Source organism: Nomascus leucogenys, unplaced genomic scaffold (genome assembly GCF_006542625.1).
Source record: "Nomascus leucogenys isolate Asia unplaced genomic scaffold, Asia_NLE_v1 000700F_115587_qpd_obj, whole genome shotgun sequence".
Taxonomy (NCBI): domain Eukaryota; kingdom Metazoa; phylum Chordata; class Mammalia; order Primates; family Hylobatidae; genus Nomascus; species Nomascus leucogenys.
Window position 1 is genome coordinate 6,576 of NW_022097244.1, and position 20,966 is coordinate 27,541.

General features: G+C 37.1%; 1 pseudogene; it reads left to right on the forward strand.

The window, feature by feature from the left end:
* Positions 1-354: 354 nt before the first annotated feature.
* On the forward strand, positions 355-1,326 carry LOC100590505 (annotated as a pseudogene).
* Positions 1,327-20,966: the final 19,640 nt, after the last annotated feature.

The window sequence follows — 20,966 nt, forward strand, 5'->3', positions numbered from 1 at the left end:
GCTTGTGGAGCTGGACTCTAGGTCACTCCTCTAGTCTTGTCATCATGAGTCAGCTCCTGGGTAAGCTCATTTCCTACTGTATAAAGGACAAGGACTATCCAAAAACTCAAGGGGTTCTAATTATGCTGATTAAATTACTAAGCCTTATTTAAACACGTACATAAGTTCTTTCCTATTATCCACCTATCCAAACCTACTATTATGGCCTCTTCAAAATTTTTGCATTCATCAAATGCACATTATATCTGAGATCTCAGAATCCCTTACCTTAAAAGTATTCTTAATTCAAATTCTGATTCCTTTCTATTTATCCTCCTTTAGAGTTGTTTCAGAACAAGTCTGCAGCTTGGAACCATGGATAAGGCCAATTCTTCAGTGGTGTCTGAATTTGTACTGTTGGGACTCTGTAGTTCTCAAAAACTCCAGCTTTTCTATTTTTTTTCTTCTCTATGTTGTATATGGTCATTGTGCTGGGAAATCTTCTCATTATCCTCACAGTGACTTCTGATACCAGCCTGCACTCCCCTATGTACTTTCTCTTGGGAAACCTTTCTTTCATTGACATTTGTCAGGCTTCTTTTGCTACCCATAAAATGATTGCAGATTTTCTGAGTGAACACAAGACCATATCTTTCAGTGGCTGCATAGCCCAAATTTTCTTTATTCACCTTTTTGCTGGAGGGGAGATGGTGCTACTTGTTTCGATGGCCTATGACAGGTATGTAGCCATATGCAAACCCTTACACTATGTGGTCATCATGAGCCGAAGGACATACACTGTCTTGATAATGATCTCCTGGGCTGTGGGCTTGGTGCACACATTAAGCCAGTTATCATTTACTGTGAATCTGCCTTTTTGTGGACCTAATGTAGTAGACAGCTTTTTTTTGTGATCTTCCTCGAGTGACCAAACTTTCCTGCCTGGACTCTTACATCATTGAAATACTAATTGTGGTCAATAGTGGAGTTCTTTCCCTAAGCACTTTCTCTCTCTTGGTCAGCTCCTACATCATTATTCTTGTTGTGGTTTGGCTCAAGTCTTCGGCTGCAATGGCGAAGGCATTTTCTATGCTGGCTTCCCATATCGCAGTAGTAATATTATTCTTTGGACCTTGCATCTTCATCTATGTGTGGCCATTTACCATCTATCCTTTGGATAAATTTCTTGCCATATTTTACACTGTATTCACCCCCATCCTAAACCCCATTATTTATACACTAAGGAATAGGGATATGAAGGCTGCCATAAGGAAAATTGTGAACAATTACCTGAGGCCAAGGAGAATTTCTGAAATGTCACTAGTAGTGAGAACTTCCCTTCATTAAGACAAAACTCCTTCAAATTCCTCAGGTCAGTACTGTGTTTAATATTTTAATGTATTTTTGTGGTGTATCTCAATTGTGGGGAAAGTAGTGAAGAAGATAATATAGAGAACATTTAATGAATATTAACAAATCTTTTTCTAGGTATCAAGTGAAAGTTAAATATAAAAACATGGAAAAATCTCTGTTTAGATTAGTGGTTCTAGAAATAAAATATGGGCACTAGATGGATAATATGTATGCATTTACTGCTTTTGTTATGGGTAAATGTAAATATCATGAAAAAAATCAATGAGAACCTAATTCTTTGGTGGGTGTACATTCAAACATTTGTCAGGTTTTATGAGTTTTCTTAACAACATGCCTAAAACTTCTATATGGATGAATAGTATTTAAGAATATGAAACTGAATTTTGCCAACTTCAGGAAATAGCCAATCTACAATTTAATACAACTGCTTAAGTTTAAGAGGAGATTATTAGGTTATGAGACTCCTCCCCCCACATCAATTATGCCTATCCCATACGGTTTTCAAATAGCTAGCAATGCTTTAAAATATGGAATGATAGGGGGTGGAGCCAAGATGGCCGAATAGGAACAGCTCCGGTCTCCAGCTCCCAGCCCCAGCGACACAGAAGACGGATGATTTCTGCATTTCTGCTTGAGGTACCGGTTTCATCTCACTAGGGAGTGCCTAACAGTGGGTACAGGACAGTCGGTGAAGTGCACTGTGCGCGAGCCAAAGCAGGGCGAGGCATTGCCTCACTCGGGAAGCGCAAGGGGTCAGGGAGTTCCCTTTCCTAGTCAAAGAAAGGGGAAACAGACGGCACCTGGAATATCGGGTCAGTCCCATCCTAATACTGCGCTTTTCCAACGGGCCTGGAAAACGGCACACTAGGAGATTGTGTCCCTCACCTGGCTCGGAGGGTCCTATGCCCACGGAGTCTCGCTGATTGCTAGCACAGCAGTCTGAGATCAAGCTGCGAGGCGGCAGCGAGGCTGGGGGAGGGGCGCCCGCCATTGCCCAGGCTTGCTTAGGTAAACAAAGCAGCCAGGAAGCTCGAACTGGGTGGAGCCCACCACAGCTCAAGGAGGCCTCCCTGCCTCTGTAGGCTCCACCTCTGGGGGCAGGGCACAGACAAACAAAAACTCAGCAAGAACTTCCACAGACTTAAATGCCCCTGTCTGACTGACAGCTTTGAAGAGAGTAGTGGTTCTACCAGCACGCAGCTGGAGATCTGAGAACGGACAGACTGCCTCCTAAAGTGGGTCCCTCACCCCTGAGCAGCCTAACTGGGAGGCACCCCCCAGTAGGGACAGACTGACACCTCATTCAACCGGGTACTCCTCTGAGACAAAACTTTCAGAGGAACTATCAGACAGCTGAATTTGTGGTCTCACAAAAATCCGCTGTTTTGCAGCCACTGCTGCTGACACCCAGCCAAACAGGGTCTGGAGTGGACCTCTAGTAAACTCCAACAGACCTGCAGCTGAGGGTCCTGTCTGGCAGAAGGAAAACTAACAAACAGAAAGGACATCCACACCAAAAACCCATCTGTACATCACCATCATCAAAGACAAAAAGTAGATAAAACCACAAAGATGGGGAAAAAACAGAACACAAAAACTGGAAACTCTAAAAAACAGAGCACCTCTCCTCCTCCAAAGGAATGCAGTTCCTCACCAGCAACGGAACAAAGCTGGATGGAGGATGACTTTGATGAGTTGAGAGAAGAAGGCTTCAGACGATCAAACTACTCTGAGCTACGGGAGGAAATTCAAAACAATAGCAAAGAACTTAAAAACTTTGAAAAAAAATTAGAAGAATGGATAACTAGAATAACCAATGGAGAGAAGGGCTTAAAGGAGCTGATGGAGCTGAAAACCAAGTTTCGAGAACTATGTGAAGATTGCAGAAGCCTCAGTAGCAGATGCGATCAACTGGAAGAAAGGGTATCGCTGATGGAAGATGAAATGAATGAAATGAAGAGACAAGGGAAGTTTAGAGAAAAAAGAATAAAAAGAAATGAACAAAGCCTCCAAGAAATTTGGGACTATGTGAAAAGAACAAACCTACGTCTGATTGGTGTACCTGAAAATGATGGGGAGAATGGAACCAAGTTGGAAAACACTCTGCAAGATATTATCCAGGAGAACTTCCCCAATCTAGCAAAGCAGGCCAACATTCAGATTCAGGAAATACAGAGAACGCCACAAAGATACTCCTCGAGAAGGGCAACTCCAAGACACATTATTGTCAGATTCACCAAAGTTGAAATGAAGGAAAAAATGTTAAGGGCAGCCAGAGAGAAAGGTCGGGTTACCCACAAAGGGAAGCCCATCAGACTAACAGCTGATCTCTCAGCAGAAACTCTACAAGCCAGAAGAGAGTGGGGGCCGATATTCAACATTCTTAAAGAAAAGAATTTTCAACACAGAATTTCCTATCCCACCAAACTAAGCTTCATAAGTGAAGGAGAAATAAAATACTTTACAGACAAGCAAACGCTGAGTGATTTTGTCACCACCAGGCCTGCCCTAAAAGAGCTCCTGAAGGAAGCACTAAACATGGAAAGGAACAACCGGTACCAGCCACTGCAAAAACACGCCAAATTGTAAAGACCATCGAGGCTAGGAAGAAACTATAGCAACTAACGAGCAAGATAACCAACTAACATCATAATGACAGGATCAGATTCACACATAACAATATTAACGTTAAATGTAAATGGGCTAAATGCTCCAATCAAAAGACACAGACTGGCAAACTGGATAAGGAGACAGGACCCATCAGTGTGCTGTATTCAGGAAACCCATCTCACGAGCAGAGACACACATAGACTCAAAATAAAGGGATGGAGGAAGATCTATCAAGCAACTGGAAAACAAAAAAAGGCAGGGGTTGCAATCCTAGTCTCTGATAAAATAGACTTTAAACCAACAAAGATCAAAAGAGACAAAGAAGGCCATTACATAATGGTAAAGGGATCAATTCAACAAGAAGAGCTAACTATCCTAAATATATATGCACCCAACACAGGAGCACCCAGATTCATAAAGCAAGTCCTGAGTGACCTACAAAGGGACTTAAACTCCCACACAATAATAATGGGAGATTTTAACACCCCACTGTCAGCATTAGACAGATCAACGAGACAGAAAGTTAACAAGGATATTCAGGAATTGAACTCAGCTCTACATAAAGTGGACCTAATAGACATCTACAGAACTCTCCACCCCAAGTCAACAGAATATACATTTTTTTCAGCACCACACCACACCTATTCCAAAATTGACCACATAGTTGGAAGTAAAGCTCTCCTCAGCAAATGTAAAAGAACAGAAATTATAACAAACTGTCTTTCACACCACAGTGCAATCAAACTAGAACTCAGGATTAAGAAACTCACTCAAAACTGCTCAACTACATGGAAACTGAACAACCTGCTCCTGAATGACTATTGGGTACATAATGAAATGAAGGCAGAAATAAAGATGTTCTTTGAAACCAATGAGAACAAAGACACAACATACCAGAATCTCTGGGACACGTTCAAAGCAGTGTGTAGAGGGAAATTTATAGCACTAAATGCCCACAAGAGAAAGCAGGAAAGATCCAAAATTGACACCCTAACATCACAATTAAAAGAACTAGAAAAGCAAGAGCAAACACATTCAAAAGCTAGCAGAAGGCTAGAAATAACTAAAATCAGAGCAGAACTGAAGGAAATAGAGACACAAAAACCCTTCAAAAAATTAATGAATCCAGGAGCTGGTTTTTTGAAAAGATCAACAAAATTGATGGACCGCTAGCAAGACTAATAAAGAAGAAAAGAGAGAAGAATCAAATAGATGCAATAAAAAACGAAAAAGGGGATATTACCACCAATCCCACAGAAATACAATCTACCATCAGAGAATACTACAAACACCTCTATGCAAATAAACTAGAAAATCTAGAAGAAATGGATAAATTCCTCGACAAATACACCCTCCCAAGACTAAACCAGGAAGAAGTTGAATCTCTGAATAGACCAATAACAGGTTCTGAAATTGTGGCAACAATCAATAGCTTACCAACCAAAAAGAGTCCAGGACCTGATGGATTCACAGCTGAATTCTACCAGAGGTACAAGGAGGAACTGGTACCATTCCTTCTGAAACTATTCCAATCGATAGAAAAAGAGGGAATCCTCCCTAACACATTTTACGAAGCCAGCATCGTCCTGATACCAAAGCCTGGCAGAGACATAACCAAAAAAGAGAATTTCAGACCAATATCCTTGATGAACATTGATGCAAAAATCCTCAATAAAATACTGGCAAACTGAATCCAGCAGCACATCAAAAAGCTTATCCACCATAATCAAGTGGGCTTCATCCCTGGGATGCAAGGCTGGTTCAACATATGCAAATCAATAAATGTAATCCAGCATATAAACAGAACCAAAGACAAAAACCACATGATTATCTCAATAGATGCAGAAAAGGCCTTTGACAAAATTCAACAATGCTTCATGCTAAAAACTCTCAATAAATTAGGTATTGATGGGATGTATCTCAAAATAATAAGAGCTATCTACGACAAACCCACAGCCAATATCATACTGAATGGGCAAAAACTGGAAGCATTCCCTCTGAAAACTGGCACAAGACAGGGATGCCCTCTCTCACCGCTCCTATTCAACATAGTGCTGGAAGTTCTGGCCAGAGCAATCAGGCAGGAGAAGGAAATAAAGGGTATTCAATTAGGAAAAGAGGAAGTCAACTTGTCCCTGTTTGCAGATGACATGATTGTATATCTAGAAAACCCCATTGTCTCAGCCCAAAATCTCCTTAAGCTGATTAGCAACTTCAGCAAAGTCTCAGGATACAAAATTAATGTACAAAAATCACAAGCATTCTTGTACACCAATCACAGACAAACAGAGAGCCAAATCATGAGTGAACTCCCATTCACAATTGCTTCAAAGAGAATAAAATACCTAGGAATCCAACTTACAAGGGATGTGAAGGACCTCTTCAAGGAGAACTGCAAACCACTGCTCAATGAAATAAAAGAGGATACAAACAAATGGAAGAACATTCCATGCTCATGGGTTGGAAGAATCAATATCGTGAAAATGGCCATACTGCCCAAGGTAATTTATAGATTCAATGCTATCCCCATCAAGCTACCAATGACTTTCTTCACAGAATTGGAAAAAACTACTTTAAAGTTCATATGGAACCAAAAAAGAGCCTGCATCGCCAAGTCAATCCTAAGCCAAAAGAACAAAGCTGGAGGCATCACGCTACCTGACTTTAAACTATACTACAAGGCTACAGTAACCAAAACAGCATGGTACTGGTACCACAACAGAGACATAGATCAATGGAACAGAACAGAGCCCTCAGAAATAATGCCACATATCTACAACTATCTGATCTTTGACAAACCTGACAAAAACAAGAAATGGGGAAAGGATTCCCTATTTAATAAATGGTGCTGGGAAAACTGGCTAGCCATATGTAGAAAGCTGAAACTGGATCCCTTCCTTACACCTTATACAAAAATTAATTCAAGATGGATTAAAGACTTATATGTTAGACCTAAAACCATTAAAATCCTACAAGAAAACCTAGGCAATACCATTCAGGACATAGGCGTGGGCAAAGACTTCATGTCTAAAACACCAAAAGCAATGGCAACAAAAGCCAAAATTGACAAATGGGATCTCATTAAACTAAAGAGCTTCTGCACAGCAAAAGAAACTACCATCAGAGTGAACAGGCAACCTACAGAATGGGAGAAAATTTTTGCAACCTACTCATCTGACAAAGGGCTAATATCCAGAATCTACAATGAACTCAAACAAATTTACAAGAAAAAAACAAACAACCCCATCAAAAAGTGGGCAAAGGACATGAACAGACACTTCTCAAAAGAAGACATTTATGCAGCCAAAAAACACATGAAAAAATGCTCATCATCACTGGCCATCAGAGAAATGCAAATCAAAATCACAGTGAGATACCATCTCACACCAGTTAGAATGGCCATCATTAAAAAATCAGGAAACAACAGGTGCTGGAGAGGATGTGGAGAAATAGGAACACTTTTACACTGTTGGTGGGACTGTAAACGAGTTCAACCATTGTGGAAGTCAGTGTGGCGATTCCTCAGGGATCTAGAACTAGAAATACCATTTGACCCAGCCATCCCATTACTGGGTATATACCCAAAGGACTATAAATCATGCTGCTATAAAGACACATGCACACGTATGTTTATTGCGGCACTATTCACAATAGCAAAGACTTGGAACCAACACAAATGTCCAACAACGATAGACTGGATTAAGAAAATGTGGCACATATACACCATGGAATACTATGTAGCCATAAAAAATGGTGAGTTCGTATCCTTTGTAGGGACATGGATGAAACTGGAAAACATCATTCTCAGTAAACTATCACAAGGACAAAAAACCAAACACCGCATGTTCTCACTCATAGGTGGGAATTGAACAATGAGAACTCATGGACACAGGAAGGGGAACATCACACTCCGGGGACTGTTGTGGGGTGGGGGGAGGGGGGAGGGACAGCATTAGGAGATACACCTAATGCTAAATGATGAGTTAATTGGTGCAGGAAATCAACATGGCACATGGATACATATGTAACAAACCTGCACATTGTGCATATGTACCCTAAAACCCTAAAGTATAATAAAAAAATTAAAAAAAAATAAAATAAAATATGGAATGATACATACTCAGAAGCTTCCATTTTAAACCTGTCCTTTAAAAGGCTGTCTCTGATTGGCTTGATAATTCCAATTTCCTTTTAGATTATGAGTCGTAGAAAAGAGAGGAGAATCTAGAAAGCTGAACTATTTCAACACCAAGATTTTCATTTGTGCCACTTCTCTCCTTGTTCCTACAGTGCAGCTGCCAGTGGCTTATGTTCAGGCACCCAGTGGTACTCATCCTCCAGCAAGTTTTATTGCCAGCCTTGGCCTTAAATTCTCCAATTCCCGTTTTCAGTTCATCTTCTGTGGACTAGCTCTGGTCCAGTGCAACCCAGAGAACCTGTCTCCATCCAGGGGGCCTCACCTCACTCATGTTCTATCCAAAGAGTTCTGAAACTCACCGATGGGCAGGGTATCACCCTTCCACATTTATTTCTTCCTTGGTTTCTCTCCTTTAGGCCTATGGTATTTTTTTTCAAAGTAAACTAAAGGCTATGCAGATTCAGATTCAATCAGTTTTTACATGTACTCTTTTTTTTTTTTACTATTGCTGTATAGTATTATGAAATATCATTGCATAAACAGATTCATGTAGCCACGACGACCACAATAAGGACATAGACCTCTTCCATCACTTCAGAGAAACTTTCCTGTGCTGTCTCCCCTGTGATCTTAACCCTGGCAACCAATGATCTGCTCCCCATCACTCTATTTTATTTTTTCATTTCAAGAGTGTTGTAAAATTTATCAGCTGTTCAAATGGCCTTTGTAATAATTTTTAGAAAATTTAATGTGGTTGGATTTGTGAATCATTTTTGGTATCTTTTTTTGTGTGTATGTGTCTGATTTAAGAAATCCTTCTCTCTGTCAAGATCATAAAGACATTATTTAGATTTTCTTCTGTAAATTAAAACATATTTTGCTTTTAATGCTTAAGAATTTCATCCCTTTGTAATTCATTTTGTACATTTTGGGAGCTAGGAATCTATTTTTATATATTTGTAAATATGTAGAAATCAGACTTGGTATCATTTATTTAATAGTTCATTACTTCCCTCAATTTGCAATACTATCTCTCTTATATTTTCAGCTTCAGTGTATGTATGGATTTGTTACTAGACTCTATTCTGTTTCATTAATGTATGTGTTTAGCCCTGCACCCATATTACCTTGTTTTAATTTACTACAGTTTTAAAATAAATCTTGATGTCTGATAGATTAAGTTCTCTTATCTCTTATTTTTTACAGTGTCTTTGTTAGTTTATCCCCTTTATGTTCTGTAAACATTTTACAACCAACTTGTCAGATTTCTTAAAATATTATTTCAAGATTTTGTTGTAATTGCATTGGATTCATGTGTTACTTGACATACAAAGATATTTATTATATTCATTGTATATCAACATATTTATTAACTTATAGAGAATTGGCATCTTTTACAAATAAATGTTGAAAAAGAAAAAATATGTAAACAAAAAATTACAAATATTTACGTAAAAAATGTAACTTGCAAAACAACAAATACTCTAAGCTTATGTTCAAGTTTAAAGATATGCATTTAGAGAAAATTATAAAACTTAACAAAAGATAGTAATGAAGAGTGTATTAGTAAATAAAACTTAAATAAGTGAAGATAGACACTATATTAATAAATAGAAAAACAGTATTGTAAAAGATGTCAGTTCTCTCTTAGGGTATTTTTTTAGTGTTACTTTTTATTCTTCTTGTAGTAGCTAATTCCTATTACCAGTTGCTAATTCTTTATATTAAGTATTCTCTGTTCAAATTCCTCATGTGGGTTCTGTCTCCTGACTAGACTCTGACAGATACAGATACTTTTAAGTATTTTGAAGATATCGAAAAATCAGAAGCAATCAGAAGCATCTCATCAAATATGTTAATGAGAGAAATCAGAAGCATTCAGAAGCATCTCATCAAATATGTTAATGAGAGAAATCAGAAGCATTCAGAAGCATCTCATCAGATATGTTAATGAGAGAAATCAGGAGCTAGTTGAATAAAAAAAAAGTCAGTAGCTTCATCTATTTATGCACTAAAGTGAAATTCATCTATGACATGCTTGAAAATATAAAAAGGGATAGGGCTGGGCACAGTGGCTCATGCCTATAATCCCAGCACTTTGGGAGGCCCAAGTGGGCAGATAACCTGAGGTCAGGAATTCGAGACCAGCCTGACCAACATAGAGAAAACCCCTCTCTACTAAAAATACAAAATTAGCTGGATGGACACAGGAAAGGGAACATCACATACCGGGGACTGTTGTGGGGTGGGGGAGGGGGGAGGGATAGCATTAGGAGATATACCTAATGCTAAATGGCGAGTTAATGGGTGCAGCACACCAACGTGGCACATGTATACATATGTAACAAACCTGCATGTTGTGCACATGTACCCTAAAACTTAAAGTATAATAATAATAAAATTAAAAAAAAAATTAGCTGGGCATAGTGGCGCATGCCTGTAGTCTCAGCTACTCAGGAGGCTGAGGCAGGAGAATCGCTTGAACCTGGGACGTGGAGGTTGTGGTGAGCCGAGATCATGCCATTGCACTCCAGCCTGGGCAACAAGAGCAAAACTCCGTATCAAAAAAAAAAAAAAAAGATAGCATTTATAAAGTGAATGCTGTCATTTGGTAAACTCAAATTTATTTCTTGACTTTTTAATAATCGCCATCCTGACTGGTGTGAGATGGTATTTCACTGTGGTTTTGATTTGCATTAGATGCTGGTGAAACTGTGGAGAAATAAGAATGCTTTTACACTGTTGTTGGGAGTGTAAATTAGTTCAACCGTCATGGAAGACTGTGTGGCTATTCCTCAAGGATCTAGAGCCAGAAATACCATTTGACCCAGCAAAACCATTACTGGTTATATACCCAAAGGAATATAAATCATTCTATTCTAAAGACACATGCACATGTATGTTTTTTGCAGCACTATTTCCACCAATTTTTCAAATTACTCTAGTTCCAATAAAAACGAGACATTCCTAATGCTAATAGCAATGAATTTCTAATTTAATTAATTCTTATTTAAGGGAAACTATTAACGGCACATAGCATTGTACTTCGGTTAGGATTGTGATATTATGTACTGTAGAATCCCACCTTAAATTTTGTTTAAAATATAAAAAATAAAGCAACTATTAATATAACTTGGTAATCAACTTTTTAATACACACATTTCAAAGTAATAGGAGAGTATTAAAAATTCTTTTTTTTCTCTCTGGTTTACAGATCCTATAGACTTTCCCTGCAATGCTGACAAACTGACAGAGAAATACCTTTAACTGAATAAAATGGCAGAAGAAGTGAACATTTTAGTAAATGTGGAAATAACTCTAGTCAATTGAAAAAGTGTAAAGGAAAGTGTCTTGAGTTGGCTGTCAAAAACTGGGATTTGAACATTGATTACATTACTATTTTGTGACATTGAACAGATTACTTAGCTTTTGATCAAGTCACCGATCTCTTCAGTCTTTTAATTTTTAGCTATTTCTCTTAGAATAAAGAAAAGAAAAAAAAACAACCTTTTTGGTTCACACAGGCTCTGTATTATATGGCTTCCTCTTCACAATAACCCATACAATGAGTTAATTAACATATTTCTCTCTGGCTAAGCCAAACTCTACCTTATTAGGGGATTTGTTTATAGTAGATGAATATATTCCTAAATTGATTTTGATAATCTGAATATTTTAAAAAGTAAGAAGGGAGGCTACCAAACCCAGGGCAGACTTTTATTTGTTTCCTGAGATCTCACAATTTAAGCTACTTCTGCTATGCTTATGAACTAAGTTGATGAGCAGTCCTTCTGACAAGGAACAGTCCTTCAGACAGTGCCCAGCTCAGAAGCTGTTCGAAGGAGCTGATGTGATGCCTCAGACTTTACAAAGAGATGGTGTCATGGCTAGTGGGACAGTACCCCAAAAGGCCAATGGGATAAAAGATGAAGAAGCTTTAGTTCCATTGACTAAGTATAGACAACTGGCAATAGTATGAGTCAAGTTAGTCACAGGACAAGGAGGAAAGTATCAGAGGTACATTTTCCAGGAACACAGAGTATCGGAGTCCTCCAGGAAAAAACAGAGTAGGTGATTGCAAAGGCACTTCAGGGTGGTCTTTAGAGGAACTATAAAGGTGGGGTGTGGGTGGAATGGATCTGTCAGCAGAGCCAAGATCCAGTACTTCACCATAGGTGTTTTACTTTTTAAACAGATCTACATTTCATCATAAATACTTTTCCATGGAGAAGACCCTTGCCATATTATATGTTGTATTTGCAATATCTTGAAATTCAAATAGATTTAACCTCATATCGAGTACATGAAGGATATCATAAAACTACTAACATGTCAACCAAAAGTTGTAGAAAACCTCTCAACTTTGTCTTGTGATGGAGTTCTCACCCTTAAAAAGTCACATTTCTTACTCCATAACTTTCTGAACATTTATAGTTTGTTCAGCTTTTTCAGACTCTTTTACTCTCTGTCATAATATTGTCCTGAGGGAACTTAATGGTCACGATAATCTATAGAACATCATATTAGTCACACATTGAAGGCATGCACTGATTAGACCTGTGAGTAGGAAGTGACATACAAGAAGGTTAGCAATAACCCTTAGATATTTTCAGAATTCTGCCAAATCATTTAGGTGCTGAGTCCAATACACTAGAGCAGGCCAGAGTATCCTCTCGTTACATAAAATACACATTATTTTGTTTTATATTCTTTACCACTGAGAAAGAGGCACAGTTCTTGCAGGATCATTGAATGTTATAGGCAGCATAAAAACTGCTTTGTAAATATTACTTTAGATCAATTTTAGGTTGATTCATGGGATTTCCAGTTTTCAGTGGGTACCAGTACTAATTCTGGTCTTCACTGCAAACTGCCCAGCCATTCAGGCTATGTCAACCAGAAATCCAATGAAATGGAGATATCCATGATAAATAAGGACATTGTGTAGATTATTTACAAAAGTCAATTAGATAAATAACAATACTTTTAGGATTCCAGAAAAAACAACTCTGCAAAAGACAACTGCTTACTGTTTAAAAAATAGATCTTAGTATGCTGTTGGGTCTTATCAGGGACTAAGTACCTGACCATTGATTTCCAAGTGTCTGCCTATGTGACAAGCACTGCTCATCATGAACTGTTATCAGATTTATTAAATCATAATTTCTAGCTGCCACAGCAGCAAGCCATCACATATTGGAAATGGCATGTGTAGGACCACGCTGAAACAGGTATAAAGGCACTAGTAATTGGTATGAACAGGTAGGCTAAATCCCTTATCAAGTATTTCTGTGGCATTAATATATTTTCTTAAGCTCAATATTATGGCTTCGTGGGAGGGTTTCTATGGATGACTTCACTCTATGTCTTGGTGCAAGCCAAAAAATGGACTGCTGCTGCATTACAACTCACTCAGATGACCTTCACGGACACTCAGGAGGAAGAATTCTCTCATTGGCCAGAGCCATAAACATTGCACTTAGTTATCAGATTTAGATGGAGAATTGGTCATAAGTAAAAATAAACATGAATTCGTGGGCTTTGAAAAAATGGCTTTGCTAGCTTGTTAGGGGTCTTGAAGATCAAAATTGAAAACTGGAGGAAAGTAGTCTGGGAGGGAAGAATGAGGGTGAACCTATGTGAGTGGGCTCTAAGTGTGTAGATTTTTGTACTTCACAACAATGCCTATCAGGGACCAAAAACATGGACTCTCTTTTATCAAGGTTAGTCTCATACCACTACTGCAGCTCCTGAATGCTTGGTCTGTTGGTAGAAGGGAGTCATGCTGCAACCTTGTTATGGTGCCATTCCTCAGAGAGACCACATCCATTTGGTGGCAAATCAACTGTATCACACTCCTTCCTCTGAAGGGGGGGTAGTGATTTGTCTTGGTTGGAATTCATTCCTACTCCTGATGTGAGTTTTCCTTCTCTACCTGTAAGTCTTTCTCCCCAGACACAATTCCAGGGCACACAGAGTGTTTGATATATGGATATAGGATTCCACAAAGATTGTCTCTGGAATTATAGACAAAAGTATTTACTGTGAAGAAACCGGAATTTATTGAATTTACAGTGAAGAGGTGTGACAATAGAGACCTATCATGGATCCACTTTTCTGGGAAGCTTCCAGCCACAAACAAGATTGGAATGGCCTTTAAAAGCCTCAGATAAGAGGCTGTTGTTGAGATTATGCTCACATTTTTTGAGATGGTGAACTCCAAAATGTAATATATTCATTGAAATGACAGTTGATTTGCAATTTTCTGTCACCAGTAGCTAAAATACTCACAATCAGATAACAAGGAATAGACAAGGAATAGATTGGACTCTCTCTCCAGCATTCCCATTGATCCACTTACAGATTTTGTGCTTCCTGTCCCAACAATTTTAGGATTTACTATGATCTTGCTTGCTTATTTATTTATTTATTGCTTGTGGTTTATTGAATATCTTGCTTCTACGGCTAGAAGTATACTTCAGTTATGGAAAGCTTTTAGCCAGGATCTCTTCAGCTATTGTTTTAGCCTTGTGCTCTCTTCTGTGACTTCAATTATGTTTGTCTTTTTCCAATGTGGCTCTAATTCATGTCCTTTCTTTGCCAATTTAACTGACAACAAAAAGCTTGTTTTTTTCAATTCCTATTTGTTTATTTTACATTTCTCTAAATAAGAAACAGGGTTTTTATTTTTAATTGGGCATATTTTTTGTCTCTTAAATTGTTACCTTTTTTCTGCTTTAAATATATTCACCAAGTATAAAATGTATGTTTCTAATTAGGTTTTCATTGACAATGAATTAACATATTTCCTCCCCAAATTACTCCAAATTATGTTGACATTTTTTCAGTCTGTAAGGTAAAGAGGTCTTATTATTGTCATAGAGTTGTAGACTATTTCTGTTCTTTTGAACTCCTTGTGCATCTGCTCATTTTTCTACTTATTGATATTTCTTTATTTTAATTACTAATAGTATGTTGATTTACAAGTAATTAGTCTCATTTGTCATATGTGTTGCACATATTTTATAGTTTGCCTTTTTATTTAATGTTGATTGTGGGTTTTTTGATATATCAAATCTAAAAATGATTGTTAAGTCAATTAATTCTATCCATTACATAGCCATATATTTATGGCTTCTTTAATATCATGCTTTAGAGGCCTTACCAACTCCAACATTATAAAAAAACTTCACGTGCTTTTTTCTAGTTTTTAAAACTTAATCTTTGATCCAATGAAAATTTGTTTTGCTTTTATAACTGTATGCAGATAGAAATTTACTTTTTCCCATGAATTTCATTTATAATCTAAATTTCTTTAAATTATTATTAATAACTATTATTATAAACTATAATTTATATATATATTTGGTTATATTTCTGGATACTATTCTGTTTCATTTATTGTTTATATATAAATATATATAATTAAAAATAATATAATATATACATTTTAGACATATCACACTGTGTGTATGTGTGTGTGTGTGTGTGTGTGTGTGTGTGTGTGTGTAGGGAGAGAGAGAGAGACAGAGAGCATGGACCAAAATATTTCACCTTGGAGCTTTTCTTTTTTTTTTTGGTAAAGTTACTTCTAGTTATTTTTCTCTTGCAAATATTTCTTGTCTACTCTCACACAATTTATCACCTAGTAACATTTGTAGGCTATTTTAATAATGATTATTTTATGCAATCAAAAGAAGCTATTTCTAATCATCCTGAACAAAACATATTAGGAAGATTTGGCATTATCTGCATGTTTGACAGTACATTTAGAGAAATAGCCTCATAAGATGAGCAGAACCATTAGAAGCCAGACAGCATGAAAAACAGTCAAGATTATGCTTGTCTGGTAAAAACAGATGCTTGTTGACACTGGGTCTTCCCTGAATCATTGCTGCTGAAATCTACCATTATTTTACTATTGTGATAGTCCCTTAACTGTCTGTCATTGTATATCTCCCTTAAGATGCTAAATTAGGCTTTATGCTTTTGAATTTTTCTTTGTAGTCTGGATATTTTAAAACTTTAATTCATCAGTGTGTCCATTGATTTGGTTTATAAAAGTTCGAACACAATTTTACAATCTTTAACGTTTTTTCCCTCAATATTATGTTTTTAACCATACATATTCATGTATAAAATATTATTTAAAAATTATATTAAATTTATATATATATGTACTTAGGTTTTTTCCAGTATCTCTCTCCTTCAGTCAGTGCTGCAATATGTGTCATTGTGCTCAAATGCTTATATATGTGAACGTTTTACTAAGGTGTACACACACACACAGGATACATAGGAAGATAGAAACACTAAGTAATAGGGAAGCTTACCTTCAATTTTTTTACTTAAAGATGACCACGTGAAACTTACATCAGAACCTGTGGAGATCTGGAAAACTTATATCAATTATAGTTGAAAAAGACTGTTGATGTATTTTGGGAAAGAAATAAATTTATATAGGGAATAAATGAGAGCCTCTTTAAATATTTGAAGAAAAATAATATTGAAGTGCTAATAGATTTACTCTTTAAATTACAGACGGTAGAAAGAGTGGAGCACAGATTGAACTGTCTTATGAAGTTGTGGGCTCCTTGCAATTGGAGGAAACACCCTGAGGCGAGGTGATCATTTTTAAGATTGTGTGATTGTTTCATTAACAGAAAGTTAGGAGTTGAATACTTGAATACTTCCTTTGCTTACTGATACTCAGTTAAAATCAAGTAATCTTTTGCTTTCATATGTATACACTAGTTGGCAAACAAACAAGTAAACTTTTTTCTTTTCCATTTCTGGAAAATTATTTTGTAAAACATAATTACTCCCACTGGAAAGTGACCTCAGATCTCTAAAGGGTGATTTCTTGCTTCACCAATGAAATCAGTTTTCTAGAATGAGGTTAAAAGACTTTATATTGTATTGCCTTACGATATTGTAATTGCTCGGTTGAGTGCAAGGTGATCAGAGCCCTCACTACCTCAGGACAGGACCTGAGAGGCTTCCTTCCATATGGCACAGTGTAGGGAACCAAGTTAAAATGCATCAAGTTAAGATTATATTACAAATATTTTCAGTATGAAGACTCATAGCAGAAAGTGAGAAACAGAAACAAACTAGAGGACACCAAACTGGAGAAAATAGGGAAGAAGTCAAAGACTTGGACAACTTTTTCAAAGTGCAAGTATTATAAATTCATAGTGAACATATTGTTGCACCAGAGAAATAATTAATGAGATCTCTTATAGATGCAAAATCAGCAACTAGAAGATAGCAAAGTGGAAGTTACTGTTGTCTCAAATTGAAAACTCCCTCTGGAAGAAGAACATTCCTGTTCTCCACTTCTCTGTCTATACCATTCTTCCACTGCACTGCTTTTGGGCAACCCTGGTAAGAAGAGGATCAGAATCTGATAAACAGAGGAACATATGTTACAACCATTATCTGTCCCTTCTCTGACACATTTATGCTTTCTGTTCAGTGACTCTGTAGCCATTAGTTTAACAAATATTTATTGACTACCAAAATTTGCCCCAAATGAAGAAAGGTGTAGATATACACACTAGAGTAATGGTCAGTAGTATATCCTTTATTGTTTGCTTCTAGGCTTATAGGTAATCAAGTATTATACATTAAAATAAAGACAAGAAAAGTTATTCATGCTTATGATTTCAGAGTTCCATTGACACATTGTATAGTAGATACTAATGTAACAGCAACCCTTTCGTATCCAACTTGGTTTTACACCAAGAATAGGGAAATTTTCTGATGGTGTATTGTGGGATCTGAAAACACTCCTATCTCTGAGGTATAGTGGCAATGAGAGAATGAATGATTCAATAATGAAGAAGCTTCTCGGTGCTCTGTGGACTGTCCAAGGAATGCTGACTTTTATAAACTCCATGTGTTTCCATAACTGCCTCTGCACTTAGAATTTTAGAGATGAAACTAGCTTTAGAGATAATCCAGTTCTATCTTTTAAGTTCAGTCACACAGCTAGAAAGTAGCAAATGTTATTTGTCTATACTATTGGGTAACTACCTTAATTATTAAGAAGAAAATGAGATATAATGTTGAACCTGATCTGTTCTACTTGCATTAAAAAAATCATAGGAAGTTAGCTTGAAGAGGAATTTCTAGTTGTTTCCTATATTTTGAAAAATTAAGACTAAAAACCTTATCATTTATTAGATGTTGAAAAGATATAATTTGTGGGAAATTTGGATATTTTCAAAAAATATATTTTTCAAAGATAAGATGATTTTTGAAAAAGGAATAATAATACCACTAATATTATTTAACAATTTTTTGTTAATGATGTTTTATTCTCTTTCTTCTTCCTTCTCCTTTTCCTTCTTTTTTCTTCCTCCTCCTCCTCTTCCTACTCTTGCTCCTTCTCTTCTCCCTCTTTCTCCCCCTTTGTCTTCTTGAGCACCCTCTTTCATGTCTTTCAATCCCCACTCCCGTGTAAATGCCTATTATGTTCCACTCTGAAATGTTACAAGTGACATCACCATTTCACATGTTAGAAAAGGAGTTGAGAAAAGTCAAGAAACTGTTCATTCCATTAGAAATTTTAGGAGCTCAGATTGAATCCAAGCCTGTCCCACTTCGGAGCCCCACCACTCTATCACGCATAAGATTTAGCTTTGTTTGTCCAAAAGCATCTCCCAGTCTACTGTAGGAGTCATTACTACAAGTATACAACTTACTAGTAGTATAAACTTGGGCAATTTACTTAGCCTAAGCTTCTCTGTGCCTCAGTTCCCTCAATTATAAAATACATATTTGAATGGTAGCTACTTTGAAGGGTTGTTTTGAGCATTAAATGAGTACAAATGCATGCCATATGCTTAGGAGACTGCTTAGAACATAGAAAGTGCTACAAATGTTATCAATATTATCATTTTTATATAAAGCACATTTCTGATATTTGCTATAATATATGTATGTACAAAATACTGTGTGATTCATTTAAGTGGCAAATCTTATCACAAATGACATTTCAATTATGGAGTATTTTTTACTGTAATTACAATGGTTCATTATTATTACTGTATAAAGAACTGGTACATATTCTATACCAGTAGTAGTAGAATCTAAATTTATTTGCATGCTCTGTGTCAAGGATTTTTTTTGCTTAATAACCTATGAAAATAAATAATTTTTCTTCCATTAAATAACTGTATTTAATAGGCTTTCCACAATGAATTGAATGCTATAAGCAGTTCCTCATGGTGTCAAATTTTATCTTTTAAAATTCATAACTATAGCTCTTTAGGAATTTTTTTACTCTTAGGAATGGGAATATCTTTCTTTTTCAATGTTTCTTTGCTTCCTCATTTCCCCTGCTCATGTATACACATGATTAGACATGCCAGCATTGCTCCAAATCTTCCACATGGAAATGAGATCCCATCATGGAAACATGTAGTTAGGTCAGTTCATGGCTCATTGATCTGCTTACATTCTTGAGTAACTTAGGTTTCTGCATTCTTTGTTTTTGAGATGGAGTCTTGCTCCATCACCCAGGCTGGAGTGCAGTGGCATGATCTCGGCTCACTGCAATCTCCACCTGCCAGGTTCACGTGATTCTCCTGCCTCAGCCCCCTGAGTAGCTGGGACTACAAGTGTGTGCCACCACACCCGGCTAATTTTATGTTTTTAGTAGAGACGGGGTTTCACCATGATTGCCAGGCAGGTCTCGAACTCCTGACCTCGTGATCCACCCACCTCGGCCTCCCAAAGTGCTGGGATTACAGGCATGAGCTACCGTGCCCGGCCTGCATTCTACTTAAAACTACATATCATAACCAATGCAAACATGGAAGGCCCTGAAAGTGTAGTATATAGTGCTTCAACATCCAGGTTAAAACTACATAATGAAAGCTTGAAAACAGTTTAAACACTTTTTAATTTGGTTTATGATTACCTATGCAATTTTAACTTTTAAAATATAAAATATTTATTATTTTGGTCATGTCTAAATAAACTGGTTCTAACAAACCACTGAGGAATATGGAGGGGTGCAGAGCTTCAGTTAGTATAAGGACAAACAAATACCTGTTGTGTACTGTTGGATACACAGAGCTAAGGTCAAAAATGTTTCCTGAACCACTTCAGGAAGGGTGTGCAGGGTTTTCTCTGTGACCAAGTGGCCACATGTGTTAAGCAAAATGTCAAAAAACATTTAAGAGCAAATTTACTTACTAGTTAACTTTCCTGAGAATTTCTTATGCCTTTGAAATGAACTATATCAAGATATTTCTTAAACGACCATTCCTGAGAGGTGTTAGAGATTTTGACAAATTCAAGTTTGTCAGGTACGTATAAGAAAGATAAAACACAGTCAGAAGAAAGAGACTGAAAACACGTTGTTGGTTATTGTGTCATTTATAGTTAATTGCTTTTTATGTGACAGAAGGTGAACTTTGATTAACTATTTGTTAAAAGGTTGAAAGGAAGTGTTCTTGACCTTCAGAGAAACTTTCAGAGTGTCACCATTGGCTCTTCCTTCTCTATTACAGTAAATTGCTTCTATCGTTTTCTTTTTTCTTCTTTTCTTTTCTTCTTTTTTACGTTTTTTTTTTTTTTTTTTTTTTTTTTTTGACAGAGTTTCACTCTTGTTGCCCAGGCAGGAGTGCAGTGGTGTGATCTCAGCTCACTGCAACCTCCGCCTCCCAGGTTCAATCGATTCTCCTGCCTCAGCCTCCCGAGTAGGGGGGAATACAGGTGCCCACCACCACGCCTGGCTAATTTTTTGTGTGTTTTTAATAGAGACGGGGTTTCACCATGTTGGCCAGGCTGATCTTGAACTCCTGACCTCAGGTGATCCACCTGCCTTGGCCTCTCAAAGTGCTGGGATTAC